This window comes from Marmota flaviventris, chromosome 9, assembly GCF_047511675.1.
Source record: "Marmota flaviventris isolate mMarFla1 chromosome 9, mMarFla1.hap1, whole genome shotgun sequence".
NCBI lineage: Eukaryota > Metazoa > Chordata > Mammalia > Rodentia > Sciuridae > Marmota > Marmota flaviventris.
In genome coordinates this window covers 28,040,325-28,056,544 of record NC_092506.1, presented here as the reverse complement: position 1 = coordinate 28,056,544, position 16,220 = coordinate 28,040,325, and positions in this window count along the sequence as shown.

Here is a 16,220-nt window from a genome sequence, read left to right as displayed (position 1 = left end):
TATAACCATAAAAATAGAATAAGTTACTACACAAATGGCAATAACATAAATTTTGGTAGGAATTATAGAAAAGAAAAAACTCAAGAAATTTCTCTGCCTTCACAGAGTAAAATACTTAGGATACAAGGAGTTTTGAGCATTATTAACTTTGTTTCTAGATGTATTTTATTAATTATAATTTTTGAAAATGGCTATGTCACCATCTACTTGGAAATTCCTGAATATGTAACGTTCATCTGTTAAAAGTTGACTTGGGCTGCTACATTCCAGCACCTGCACATGAAGCAGGCATTCTATTGTATCTACAGAGTTCATTGTTTAGACATTTATAAAGGACATTGGGGTTAGCTTCTTTACATTCCACCATGTCTGAATCCTCAGATAGAGAGACACAGATGATAGAGATTTAGAACAACTTGGTCTGAAGGACCCATTTACAAGACATGTTGCTCACTCCCCTGTGTTGTGGGTTGCCTAAATTCCTTGCACCTGCCTAACAACAGACCTCCATGTAGCTTCTCCATCCTGTCAGTCTCAGAACAGTCCAACTTCTTATATAGCTCTCACGAGAATAACTTTTTTAATCCAATCTCAGCAGTCAAATACCATCACCTTTTCCACATTTTACTGGCTGAAGCAGTCAAAAACTCATTCATTCCTGGAAAGGGTGGATGCTAAGACATTCTCTCTCCATGGGAAAAAATATTAAAGACCTTGAAGTTATGTTTTAAAACCACTAAACTATGCATACAGTTTTGTATTTTGCTTTTCCCTTTAACATTTTACTCTAAACATAAAATGCCTTTCTTATAAACAACATTTAAATACCTATTCAGCATGATCTTGCTCTCCTAGCCAAATTCTTCACTAGTAGATGCAAATATCATGTTATAGTGCTACTGGATGATTTAAGTAGGAAAAAGTTAGTGTCTGTTTATACAAGAGATATCTTCATAATAAGGAATCATGAGAGAATAAAACTACTTCATGGACATTTAGCTAGGTAAAATTATTCTGAAAGAGCATCTGCATATAGAAATACATCTTTTAGCATTCCATTGAAAATTACAGGGCATATTTAATTTCATAAAAGAATAGTAGATGTTGTGTATGTATTTTAGCAAGAGCAATATAATATCTTAGAACTAGTAAACTGCAACATTTCTGCTGCATCAGCCAGTCCATGTTTGTATCTACAACTTTGTCAAAAGCCTATAAAGCAAAAAAGCTTATTCATCTTGCTAAGGAGTTGTAAGCTCTATTTATTTAAAATGGAGTTTGGAGATTGGCTTTTTCCATTTTGATATGAGTCGTGCATCACTTTCATTTAGTGACATCAAACGTTAAGCCTCAGTAAAACTGCCTTATAGAAGAAAAAAATATGATATTGACTGAGTGATAAACAATTCCTAGATGAAGGAGGATGCTGGCATTGAGATTTGTTGCATAGATTTGGGAATGTTTTTAAAAGTTCTGGCAGTAGGTCTAGTTCTTTAAACTTGCAGTTAGCAAATAAAATAAAATAAAATAAAAGGGATGCTAACTAAGATAATGTACCATGTCAATTAAAAACCTGGCTATTGCAGTACATGTACTGGTGGACTGTAAGGAAATAAGAAACCAAGCTAAGTTTCCTTAAGTGGATCTACCATTAATGGCTGTGTATCTAAAATCCTCCATTCCTGCAGTTCAGTTTAGAAATGTTGTTATTGTTATTGACACTCAGTCCATCCTAATTCTCCTTATGTATTCAGTCATCCTGTTATTATTGGTTTTTACTCAGCAAAGTCTTTTGCATCCATTTATCCTTCTCTTTTTAAAGTTGCTATATTGCTCTCTTAGAATATTTGAGGGGGGTGAACATTGATTTTCCAAGGCTGACATTCCTTTTAAATGGAACCTAAATGCTTTTAAGTAATTAAAATATTAGCTTCCTCTGTGTGTTTTAATAAACATGGTTGCATATTCAGAATCTGTATTCGTGCAACTTGATTGTCCAAATCACCTCAAAAACAATAAATTCTGTCTTTGCAAAATATCTTGCTTTTGCAATTCCCTCTATATTTTCAGCTGTAAACATTCACATGAAGCCAACACTTTCAAAATAGGTGCAATAAACATTTTTTTAAATACTTGCATTCATGTGTCATGCTTCCATTGTACCTTCCTGTGATTCCTGAAAGTCTAGTGTCAAGCAAGTTTTCATAATCTAGTTCTATTAAACCACAGCATATTTCCCCTTCTACCTCACCCAGGGCCCTTCCATTCAAATCAGACATGCTGAGCAGGCGCTCACAACTCACAACCTCAAATCGCCCAATTTAATCTTAATTTGAAAGGTTCCAGAGAAGCTCTCTACTTTCAGATGGTGATTGCAGAACAGAAAATGACCAGTTAATGTCTTCTTTGATATAAAGAGAGCAACTAAGATCAGAACAGGGAAGAAGAGCATGAGGAAAAGATTAACATTAAACAGAGACGAGTGGGGGGAGAGAAAGGGAGAGAGAAGGGAAACTATGGAAATGGAAGGAGACCCTCATTGTTACACAAAATTACATATAAGAGTTTGTGAGGGGAAAGGGGAAAAAAAAACAAGGGAGAGAATTAAACAACAGCAGATGGGGTAGAGAGGGAAGATGAGAGGGAAGGGGAGGGGGGATAGTAGGGGATAGGAAAGGTAGCAGAATACAACAGTCACTAATATGGTATTATGTAAAAATGTGGATGTGTAACCGATGTGATTCTGCAACTTGTATTTGGGGTAAAAAATGGGAGTTCATAACCCACTTGAATCAAATGTATGGAAGATGATATGTCATGAGCTGTGTAATGTTTTGAACAACCAATAAAAAAAAAAACTAAAAAAAAAAAAAAAATCAGATCATGAATTTAAGTTATTTTAGTATTAATTCAAAGATTGAATGTTAGACTAGAATAATAACAACAGCAACAATTTACACTTACTGAGTACCTACGATGTGCCAGTTTCTGTATAAAAACACATTTAGGTATTTAGGCATTATCTGTTTAATTCTAATAACAAACCCTGGGATTCATTCCATTATCACCACCCTTTCATAGATGGGGAAACTCCATACAGAAGGCTTAATAGAGCCTATCCACAATACCACAGCCAATAAGTGAGAGGGCTGGGATTCCAGATCAATGGGATTCTCCATTGGTGGTTCTAGTCACTACGCTTCCAACCCAAAAGGAAAACAAAACAAAATACAGCAAAGGGATGATCCCAAAGATATGAAGCTATAGATGGTAGGAGGACTTTGATTTAGTCACCTGCATTTGAGTCTCTTGGGCACAAGCTGGCTGGCATTCAAGAAGAGAATATACTAGTAAGCAGATCAAATATCCCTGACCTCATAGAGCTTAAATATTACAGTGAAAGGGATCAGAACACTCAACCAGGAGCAAAGTCCGTTGCCATATTTTTCACTAACAGGAAGTGCTGTGAAGTTCTGAACACACCAGTGTGTGGTTTGCTCAGCCTCCTCAAATGGACTAGGCCATAGTCAGGAATATTTTGTGAAAAGTTCTTTATTTTGAAATAGTTGGTTAAATTTTGAAGTATATATTTTTTCCCATTTTACTGAAGTAGAGACTGACTGACAGGGATTAATATCAAACTCAATTTCTTTAGAACAAATGGCACTTGTTTCTTTTCGGAAAGACAGCATAATGCTTGCCACATGTTTTGTATTCAATAAATATTCACCAAATGAATTAGTCAGTGGCTTACATTCTAAATTTCAATTACATATCTGTATTAGGTTGTATTTTATTCCACCAGCTTCAAATGTATTTAACTCCCTTTCATTGTACTTTTCAATTTTATTGGATGACTTTTTTCAGAATATTCAACTATTTTTAGAGTAATTTGATCACCTTTTCCATTTAAAAATACTCCAAGTACAAGGTCAAGACCACCAGATGGAATCCTCTATATGGACTATTTCATTTATTTTATAATCTAGGCAGTGACAGGAAATGGTAACTTTAGATAATGTTTTAGGCCAAAGGTAGCTCTAAATCCTGAATGAGCATTTGTCTTTCATAGAAATAATGGCATTTGAACAATTTCAGATTTTTAAAGAATTAGTCAGGGATTTGGAGAAAAATCAAAATGAAGTGATAAGCATGACCCTAGAAGTCTGATTTCTTATATGGAGATATCAAAGACCATTAAACCACTTATTTTTGATGACATATGCACAAATATTTTTTGTTAAAACATTGTAACTCAGTTTATCCATCTTATGTTGTATATGAATACCATTGAATGGAAAAACTATTGTAGACTTGGAAATATAGTGATGAAGTTTTTAAAATTCTAAGACTCTTAGTTGGTTTTCTCCCTAGAGTTTTATTAAATAATAATTTGATAGAGAAAATTTTATATGATTTGTAAGGGAGTTTAGTGAAGGGTTGAACAAAACAAAATGAGGCCTGGATTTGTATTACCTACAGATAAAACATGAAATTGAAAAAAAAAAAAAATTAAGATTTCTTTCTTTTTGCTAACAACAGAATTTAAAACCACTAAGATCAGAAACAGATTGGGCAGCAGCAAGTAGTCTGTAGCCTGAGGCTAATGCACTCTTAGAGAAAAAGCTATCTTGAATATGTCATCCTTTTAATAAGTCTAAACATGTGCTAAAATGATGTTTGCTGATTTTTTGAAAGTTTTATTTAATTTCTCTTTTTTTGATGAGGGTATAGTGAAGGAAAGAAAATGAGTTTTTTCTCACCCATTTCTCTCATTTCTTATATAAATAAGTAATGATACTAATGCTATTTGAACCAAAAAAAAAAAAAATGAATGCAGGGTTGAATACAATTAGTGGTCCTAAGGCATCATAAGCAATGTCAATATAACCAAAGCAGTCTATGAAACCGGGTCAGTCTTAGTGGTTCTTTATTTGAGTCTCACAGTGCCATTTGTATACACAAGTGTGTGATTCACTATGACAATGCATTAAGTTTCTGGTCTGACTCATGCATGTGTAGTATATATTTGAATATATGTATTGCAAATATTTGAGCCATTGGAATAACCATATGTAATGTAGGAAAATACCCATAAAATATTGCAGTTGCTTGTATTGTGTACCAATGTGTCTACCAAATGTCTGGAACAACTCTAAGGGTTATTCAAATATTAATGTTTCTAATCTTTTAAAATATGGGTACATAATATTGTAATCTCTGTTATATACATGAGGAAACTGATGTTAATTTATCCAAGGACATACAGGAAATAAGGAGAAGAGTTGAAGCTTAAATATAGAAGCTTGTTCCAGAGTCTATGCCTGTAGTCACTATGTTACCTTGCAGAAAATGGCACTTAAAGTGAGAGAAAACATTCAATTTTTTTTTTGGGGGGGTTGGCTTATTTAATTTATCATGATAGTCTCCAGATTCATCCATTCACTGGCACATGTCATAAAGCATCTTCTTTATGACTGAGTAATACTCTATTGTGTAGCTGACCCACAATATGGAGGGGGAGGTAAAGAATAGAAGTTCAGTGCACTAGACAAATAGGATTGAAGGGAAGGGAAAGAGGAAGAGGAAAGACAGTAGAATGAATCTAACATAACTTTCCTATGTACCTATGTGAATACACCACAATAAACCTCACCATCATGTACATCCACAAGGACGGGGGTCCTAATTAGAATAGGATACATTCCATGCTTGTGTAATTATATCAAAATGGAGTCTACTATTGTCATGTACAAACAAAAAAGAGTCAATAAAAAGAAAAAAACCAAAGAATGACATTTAATGCATCCCTGGTTAGTAATTTTGTTATCTATTAGCAAGGTTAAATAAATTGTAGTATCTGATAAAGAGTTGCAAATCATGGGTTATCTTTAGATGACAACTGTCATTCCCAGTGTTGACATGTCTTAAAACAATTACCAGTATGTTTCAAGTATTTACTATATGACAAATACTCTACTAGCTCTTTTTATATAGTGTCTCCTTGATTCCATATCCCAAGTTTGTGCAATAGATGTTATCACTTCTACTCTACAAATTAAGACACTGATATGTTAATATTTGATATGTTAACTTTCCAAAAGACACAAAGCTTGATAGATCAAGGTTGGAATTTACACACAGGGACTTATAATCCACAGCCTGATGGCCAGCATAACTCATTGCCAATTTTTGTGAATTACCAGTCATGAAATAATTGATTATTAAAGTTGTCCATCATTACCTGAGAGTTTAGCTATGATGTATTCTTTAAAGGCTCATAAAAAATAAGTGTATAAAATATGATTAAACATGGGTAAGCTTTTCCCAGTGGTCAACTGAAGGGATAGAAATAGTTTTTATTTGAAAGCATTATAGTTTAAAAAAATAAGCCAATATATTTGTTTCCACTATTTTGGTGTGCCACATTATCTTCAGAAATAATATATCACAGAAATAAAGCATCATAGAAGGAAGTTAACTATGTAGCTGATTCACCTTCTGGAACTATCCAAAATAAAATCTCAGTATTTGATTATCTTTGGAAATTAATAGTTGTACTAGATGAAGTGTGATTAAATTTGCTCAAATTGAGTATTCTTATTTTTCTATCATAAATGTGTTTTTAAACTATAGTCCTTAAATTGAGTCCTTGCTGAAACTTAAGAAAACTGTTGGTCTCTTGATTTCCCTGTTTCTTCAGAGGTAATGACTGAAGAGTTCTCAATTTAACATGCTCCCTTTGAGTGAATAACATCTCTTTAACAATGTCAATATATATAACCATAAACAGTTTAGAGGGAGACTACACAGTGTCAAATAACTGATAATCTTTCATTTCCTTATAAACTTAATCCTTTAACGATCATAATGCAAGATGTAAAATGGATGTATTTTACATCCATTCAGGGGAGGGAAAGCTTTGCTGCTTTCTAATCTCTTTTCCTGGAAGAACTATAGAGCCCAGCGTGTGTGTGTGCGTGTGTGCGCGCAATTGCACACATATGCTAATAAATTTGCCCACATGTGCCAATACCATGACAATCTCAGTCTAAAACAAATCATGGGAGTCATCTCAAAACTGTCATTCACATAAATCCTATTAACTGTCAACTGTCACCTTTTTGTTTCTATGTAATTCTTAGCCAAAATATTTTTTGATTCTATTGATAGTCATCATTTCCTATGAATGTGTCATTTTTCTCATAGATTCAAATACATTATTTTGCTTCATATTTAATAGCAATAATATATATTTAATGAAAATTAAGTGATTTATATTAGTAATTTTTATAGTAAACACCTGAGAAAATGAAAACCAAATAAATTTTTGCAACTTGTTTTCAAGAATACAAATATGGTACTAAATAAAATAAATAAATATGTAATATTAATAGATACGAGGAAAAATCAAACTGTTTTTCTTATTCTTGCATAGAAGACTTGTGTGGCAATACTTAGAATTTTTTCCTGGCACAAGCAATTCTACCAGTGATACCAACTCTTCATCCTACATAATCAATTAAATTCTAATACCCTCTACCCATAGAGAGTGTCTTTCAGATCCCACAAGTTGAGGCCTCTCCCCCACAAAATCTATATCTTCTTCACTGGCAATGCAAAATGACAGTTTGTCACCTGCACTTCTGACTGACTAGCTGTCCACCAGGGGTTCTCACTACCCTTTCTCTGGGTTAGATTAACTTTCTGGGATAATTCACAGAACTCAAAGAAGCTGTTACACATATTGGCCAGCATATTATAAAGAGCACTACAAAGGACACAAAGAATAGCCAGGTTGAGAAGTTGCACAGAGTGAGGTATGGGGGAAAGATGGAGTTTCCTAGGTGTGCCATTCTGCAGGTACCTACTTGTGTTCAACATTCCTAAAATAGTGTGAATCTGGTCCTTTTGGGATTTTATGTGGGCTTTATTACATACACATGATTGTTTAAACCATTGACCATCGGTGAGGAGCAGTATCTTCAGTATCTCCCCTCCTTGGTGATTGAAAATCCCAACCCTCTGTCAATGTCTTGCTGTTTCTGGTGAGTAGCCCCCATTCTGAAGTTATCTAGGCATCCTCAGTTACCTGTATCTCCCTAGCAAAAAATACCCTGAAGATCCCAAGTGTTTTAGGATCTGTATGACAGGAAAGACCAAATATTTGACCAGGGGAAGAGACCAAATACATAATTATAATTTTATTACAAAAAGCAAATATATGTGTGTGTGTGTGTGTGTGTGTGTGTGTATGGTTACGTATAAATTATTTTTAAATATCTTGCATCTCAGGAAAACAACACAGTTGTTGCTGTTTTAATAGGTAAGACATTAGATTGAGTTAGTAGCAAACCATGGGCAAATTAGACTTAAATTTTCTTTCACAATAAACTTTTTTCAAAAACCTTAAATCTTTAGTTTTACACAAAATATCCTATATTTTGGGTTAGAGCCTCCTAGTGGAAAATAAATTTTCTTCCAAGTATGACAATCACTAATACATTTTGTTTCCTAGGAGAAATTCTTTTACTTTCTTAAAATGTCTTGGGTAATATACTCTGCCTAGGTTCTGTGACAAACCTTGCCTATTACAAAGAAGAGATGCGCCAAGCTGCATTTCTAAAGTGCTGGTGATTGTAAGACCCTTTGGAATTTACAGAGCCTTACTCATCGTTAAAATGAAATAAGGATCTGCATCAGAAGGCAGCAGGCCCTGAGGAGAGGAATATGCAGGATAATGTAGTGCAGTTTCGTTTCTTCAGGGTATTACACACGAAGTTCCCCAAATAAACCTGATGGAGAGTAGTGAGGCTCGCCGGTTCTTCAAAAAATCATAGAAAATAAGTTGCTTCCCTCAACTACTCTGTTAAAAAAAAATCATTTATGAAAATAGGAATACTGTTCCCTAGTGAGCATATTATGTCTTCAGAATTCTGCAAGTTGTGAGATGACAGTAGAGTTATTAAATCAAAAGGGAGGTTCTGTGCTTTTTGTTTGTCTGTTTTGTTCTGTTTGGGCTGAATATATGAAAGCTGTACATTAACAAATTTGCACATAGGTATTTTTTTATACCTATCTTGACATGTTTAAGCATGGGTGAGAGTATTTTTCAAAGATTATTTGTCAGAATTCTTAACCTGGAGTGTATGAATGAACTTCAGGGCTCACAAATACCTAAAATCCTGTTGTAAGTTGTGCATGTACATGTATGTCTTCTGTCTGTGTATAACTCTCCTCAGATTTCTCAAGTCCTTGACTACAACACATTTAGTACCATGAGTAAAAACTATTAAGAACACTCAAGCCACAGTTTAAACATTTTGCTCATTAATAAATGTACTCAACATCTCCATGATCTCCACCATTTTTTTTTTTTAACTGAGTTTCACGATTAGCCTTCAGGACTCTATAATACCTCAGCACTCATAGCTTCTTATTTACTACAACATCTTAAAATAAAATTCAGCCAAGTGTTTTCTGGGGTCATGGAATTTCTGGCCCCACACAGAACCAAAGCAAATATTCTGATTCTGGTTGTCCCTGACAACCTGTACTGGTGGGGCGGGGTGACCTGTGGCAGTTAGGGGAGTGATCTCCAGAGCCCAGTGGCCTGGATGAAGACCCTGGTTCTGACACTCACCACCTGTGACAACACAGGCAAATGATCTGGTCACTCTGTTCCCTGTTTCTCCATCTGTAAGAAAAATAAAATAATAAATTTTGCACTTCTACCCTGAGTGTTCAATGACATAATCCACATAATTAGATGAAGCACACAACAAATGTTAGTTAATAATGGTTACTCATATGGCAAATTAAGTACACACTAGGTACGCTTTTAAACACTTCACATTAATTGTTTTAACCCTAATGACATCCAGTTCCATGAGTTCAATTGTCATGTCATTTTATAAATAGAGAAACTCATGAAAAAGTCATTTTGTTTGTGCTTACATATGTTTCAGTGGCAAAGTCAATTCCAACCCAGGCCAGATATCATGTTGGTTTCAGATATCACATACCACTAGACCTTACCATATTACTATCATTACCATTGTCATTTTTTTTTAAAAAAGAAATCTATCATACCTATTAGAATTAGAAACACAAAGGCACAATTCTTGGTGTTACACTTAGAATTGTTAACATTTTCTCTTTCACCTAAGGAGAAAGTAAATGCTACTTAGTGATGTTTATAGAACGTCAACACCAAATACATTTTTCTTAAAAGAACAGTCATATTCAGATCCAACCTGTAAACACTCAGGTGGAAAAAAATAATGGGATCAGTTTCACATTAATGATGAAAGAAAATGCAGTTTACCACTGATGGGTAGTTACTGGTTATTTGTAGGACAGAATTAGAGACAGCAAGCAACATTAACCAGAGATAGAACGGAACTGACTCCTAATCTAGGGATTTAATTTGTATATGAAATGGATCTACTTTGCATAAAATAAAAAAAATGAGTGTGTCTACTAAGAAAAATTTTTGGTTCTACCTCAGACAAAAATTGGGCTAACTCATCAGTTTCATCTCCAGGTGCAAATGTAAATTATGCATTTTTTGTTCAGCAGCTATTCCAGAAAATAAAAGATTATACAACATATAACCCATTGGTTTGAAAACAAATAAATTAGAAAAAAAATGTGCAAATTATATGTTTTTTTCTAAGTTTTGCCCATGATAAATAAATCCAGACAAAAATCTTTAGCATTGTTATGACACCTAAAAAAAAATCATGCAATATACTTTTAAAGTGCAAATTATTATTTTCTTATGATAATTATAAATATAAAATACATGATGAGGCTACTATGAAAAAAAATTGAGAAGACGTGTAAATTCATCATACAAACAGGTCTCCTAGACTTTAAGCACATTTAAAACATAAAAAAATTCAGAAGCTCTCAAATGCAAACAAATGTTTTTCAAAATAAGTTGAAATGACATTATCTTTGATCTTTCAAAGTAAAAATGTACTCTTCCATGGAAAAATATTTTTTTTTCCTTTTCCTTTTAATATTCCTTTCCCAAGAGATATATTGGTATGTGTGTGTGTGTGTGTGTGTGTGTGTGTGTATGTTTGTGTGTATCCTTAAAATATATTATAAAACTTTTCTTCTCTCATGCTTCCCTCAAGTTTTAAAGAAATAATCTGCTCTCACTGTTTTGGCTTCCAAAGTTTCTGACCTCTTTCTTTGTGTGTGTTGGGGCATTTGTGGCATGGAGGGGTGGATGTTGGGGATTGAACCCAGGACCTTTCACGTGCTAAGCATATCCTCTACCACTGAGCTACACCCCCAGCCCCTCTGTTGACCTCTTGACATTCTTAGAATTGAACTTCAGTGGTAAACTGAATTATTTTTAAGGGTCTCTAAACATAGTGAAATGTATGTGGCATTAAAAAAAAACACAAAGGAAAGAAGTTGAGCAATTATATAAATGGACTTTGGTAAAATAAAAAACAAAACAACAAAAATAAAATTTTACTCCCACAGAAACTCTATTGATTTTAGTTCTTTATGTAAATAATTAGAATAGTAAAAATGATTGCTATAACAATTATAGTATTTTACTGTTTTTGTTATTATATTATTTTGTTACCTGCAGTGTGGTGGGGTGTTGCTTATCAATTAAAATGATAAGTCAAATAATGTTACTTTTTTGGTGCAGTTGCTTCATATCCCACTTAGAATAAAATCAGTTTCTTATCATGGTCTGCACAGCCTTATTTGATCTGGCCTCATTACTAACTTCAGTCTGTTGCCAATCACTCTTTCTTTGCCCAGCATGATGCAGCCAGACCAACTTTCTTGCCATTCACGATACATGTGCAATGGTTGTTGGTGCAAAACAAAACAAACAAACAAACAAAAAAAACTCTAAGGGATTTAGAATTCTGGTGGAGCATTCTTCCCACCAATATGTGGATAGCTTATATGTTTAGGTTCCTGCTCAAATGTCCACATGATCTATAAAATAGTAATGATCTATAAAATAGTAAGGTTTACCCTCTTTACTCTTCGGTTTTCATACTCTTTAATCATTCTTCATAGCAGTTATCACTTTTATACTGTACACTGGCTTATTTGATTGATTTGATTGGCTCTCATTGTTTCCTCCAGTAGGATATAATCTCTATGAGGGCAGGACTTTTGCCCGGCTTACTGTGCCATTGTTCTGTTCTTTTTCTGCATTAGTGCAACATTGAACCCATAGATGATGCTCAGTGACTGTGTATTAAATGCATGAAGAACTTTGCAATTATGAAATTCCTTTAAATGTTCAAATCTTTTTTTGCTAGATTTTCTCATTATAAATCAAAACCTCATAGTAAAAATGATCAATTCAATGGAGTGCATGTGTAAGTTCAACCTCCATTTATTGAGTATAAATTAAATTAGTTGGAGATATCTAGCCAGATTTCACATACAGATTCAGTTTTCTTGGGTTTTATTACAATCTAGAAGTTTTGGCATTCAGGCCTGTAATCCTATCTGATAAGTATCTTCATAAATTGAGAAGTCACTGATCCTTCTAGAAAAGTAGTCTCTTCAATCAGAAATGGTTCCTGATCCTTCCTATCTTTCCCATTCCCTGAAGATAAAAATCATTTGCCATTCATCAATGCAATTCCCTTATTGTGCTTATAAAAATGTCCCATGTAATTAATTACTTGGTCTTCTTGGTGCTTATCAGTATCTTATGCTGATATGATTCTATTAATTAATAAAGATTATTTCATTTTTGGCTCTTGGCCTCCATGCATTTATTCCCCTTAGGGAATTTATTTGAAGTGCCCCTTCAAGGATAAAAGTAGGCATTTCAGATCTGAAAGTATCATAATATTTTCTCTCTATAGTGACCCATCTCTGCCCAGTTTCAATTTTTGACTTTTTGACTCCAATTATCTTTCATCTTGAACCACAGTAAGGTAATTTTTAGTGTTTGTTTACAGAGCTCAATGTGCCTCTTGTTTACTGTACTATGTGATTATGAATTTCACACAGAATCATATAGAATGAAGCAGAATTTCATCCTAAGAGTTTCACTATATAGAATAATGTTATGTATGGGTGACATTGTTTATTGATATATCATTTAGAGGTCTTCAGTAAAAAACAGATGAATCTCTTTATGAATGATTTAGGTTAGTAAAGGAAATTATTGGAAAGATCTGAAACAATTCATGGATCTGAAGGGAAAGCTGGGAACCAGTCCTAAAACAAAATCAAAAGAAAAAGCAGAAAACAGGAAGCTGTTGGGCAGGTTTGGCAGACCTCCACTAGAAGAATGAATTTAATTCCAAATCTAGTTCTCAATCAACTCAAGATTGGAATTCCATGAATAACTTTGTTGGGCCATCATGCATTCACTAGCAGTTTATGCCTTGATTGAGGGAGACGATGGCATTTTTATTGAAACCCTCCCCATATTTTTTCAATGGTAGAAAAGCCATTTCCCAAAGCAAAAGTAGGGGTTTCTACACAACAAAAATAAAATGAAATTTGAGTGACATTAGACATCATCATGTGACAGAGCTCCTTATAGTTTTCTAAGTGGTTGCCCATAGAGAAATACAGTAAAATAAAATTCTATTCTAACCAATGGGCATCTAAAAAATAACATCAATAATGTCTCCATTTACTTAATGATGGATAGTTTTATAAGTGATGTAATAGCCCATCATTTCTTCATTGGTAAGGTCAGGAATTACTCGATTTTTTTTAAAGCTCTCTATATGTTATTGTCTTAGATGTAATAAGTGCTCATTAAATAGTAGATTGTTTGCCTATATTAATTTTCACATAAAAAGGCAAAGTGGTTAAATGATTTTATCAAACACATGTAGCTGGCAAGTAAATAAAGATGCAACTACAGCCTGGGACTAATTTTTATAATAGGAATAAAATTTGTATTACAAATTAGGTAAAACAAATTGATTTGACAAGTATCATTGTATCTAATCTGCACAATGGTTACTTGAAAATATTTTTCACCCTTTTGTAGAGTGAAAGCTCATGTCTTAAGAAGTTCAGCGACTTCCTCAGAATCACACAATTATCATCAATAGAGTGGGTATTATAATCTCTTACTGCTGCTGTAATAAATTACCAGTGATTTAAAGTAGCACACATTTATTATCTTATTGAAAAAATAGTAAGTTTTTGAAGATCAGGAGATTAAAATGGGTCTCACCAGGCTAAAATCAAGGTATCAGCAGGTCTGAATTTCTTTCTGGGGTCTGTAAGGTAGAATCAGGTTTTCTATCTTCCCACCCTTCTACATAGATTGCCAACAGTGGCCAGTAGAGTCTTTCTAATGTAGCATCAGTTTAAAACTGACTTTCCTTTCTTCTTAAAGGGTCTTTGTGATTATATAGGGCCAAGTCAGATAACCCAGGATAATCTCTGTACTCCAGCATCAACTGACTGGCAATCGTAATTCTATCTGCAACTTCAATTTCACGTTGTTAGAAACCCAACATAGTTTCTGGGGCTTAGGACTTTGATTGCAAGAGACTTTGTTGGGAAAAGTGGTAACTAAAATCTGCGTCACCATCTAGAGCACTTTATACATACCACGATGGATCATTGGATTCAAAGCTGTTTCTACTCAAATGTATTATGGGACCTTCTGGAAACAATATATCATTACTTTTATATTAACAATAACATGACAAAGTAAGAGTAAGAAAGACACAAAGTTGAGGCATCTGATATAAATGGTAACAGAATGTTTAGGGAGCAAAGACAAATGTTTGCTATAAACCATAAACCATTGTTCGAGACATGCAGCTTAGCATTCAGAAGATGATGAAAAGGATTTAGTGGTTCATAGGAGAAAAAGGAACATGTTCTTCTCTGCTTGATCTCTATTAGTGTGGCAGATCTGGTTCAGCTGATGTAGGTACACAAAAGACACACTTATAATAAAGCACAGTCTAGGAAACTGTCTTAAACTGTCTTCTCTTTTTCAATGTTCATGTTTCTCTGGGTTCTGCATGGTATGGGGTTCTGTCTTGGTATGATAATTCCTGCTTATAAACCTGCCTACTTACCCTGTAACTTAAAGGGCAGATTTTTCTTATTCTGCTCATCATATCCAGAAGTATTCATGAGAAGGAAGATGATTGTGACCTCACAGCAAATGAAAGATGACCAGTGCTATAAACAGACTCCAGCACAGGTGAAGTCCAGAGTGGGGAGACCCGGCTGTTACTAGTATTTGTTTAATAATGATGAAAGCAAGCAAAAGAAGTAAAATTTTCCCTAAGAGATTGAATTAAAAAATATAAGTACTTTGTTTAATTTTAAGGTATCATTTAAATTCTTTATATAAAAAATGATGATGAATGGCCACATTCAATAGCAAACTGAAAAATTCTTTTAGAAAATAACTAAAATCACATTTGACAGCTGTAGCCTGACAGTTGAAAACTAAATTCCTCATAGCAGATCTTGAGTGCAGAATTTGTATGTGACAACTACATTGTTTCTATCATATTATAGATTATGATTTCAGGAAAGTTAACCATGTTGTATTTTAAAACTTTGTAATAATAAAACTGCACCTGAAAAACATATTTATAAATGCATTAAAATGCAAGAAAAGATTCAGAGTCAGCAAAATATCTCTTATGCATTAAATGTTTAGTGAGTTTCTACTAAATGATTGAAGCTACTTAGAGTTTTACAGAATTATCATAGTTGTTTGTTTAAAAAGAGAATATTTGTGCTATCTCTGCTTTACAGAGCTGGAGAAGATACCAAGCAATAGAGTTCACCTAAGTTATCAGGAGAGTGTGTTTCTATTAATCTAAATGTGAAAGGAGAAACAAAGTAACCATACACACACACATACACACACACACACACATTCCCATACATATCTTCCTTTTCCATCCCACACTCTCTGACTTTTAATCAATTATTCTATAATAATTAAAGCAGTAATTATAACTTTCAAGATCAAATTACTATTGACTTAATATTAACATGCCTAGATCCAATTTTTCATTCTTATTCTTTTTAAGGAAAAAGCGTCTATTGAATTCTCTAGCTTAATCTTATGAAAAGTTGAATAAATAAGATTCTGGCACCTCTCACTTAACTACCTGACTTTAGTTTCTTCTTCAAATAATTAAAAAAAATCAACAGGAAAATTTCTAAATTTCTTTCAACATTTAATACTCTGCAATTCCACAATTCAT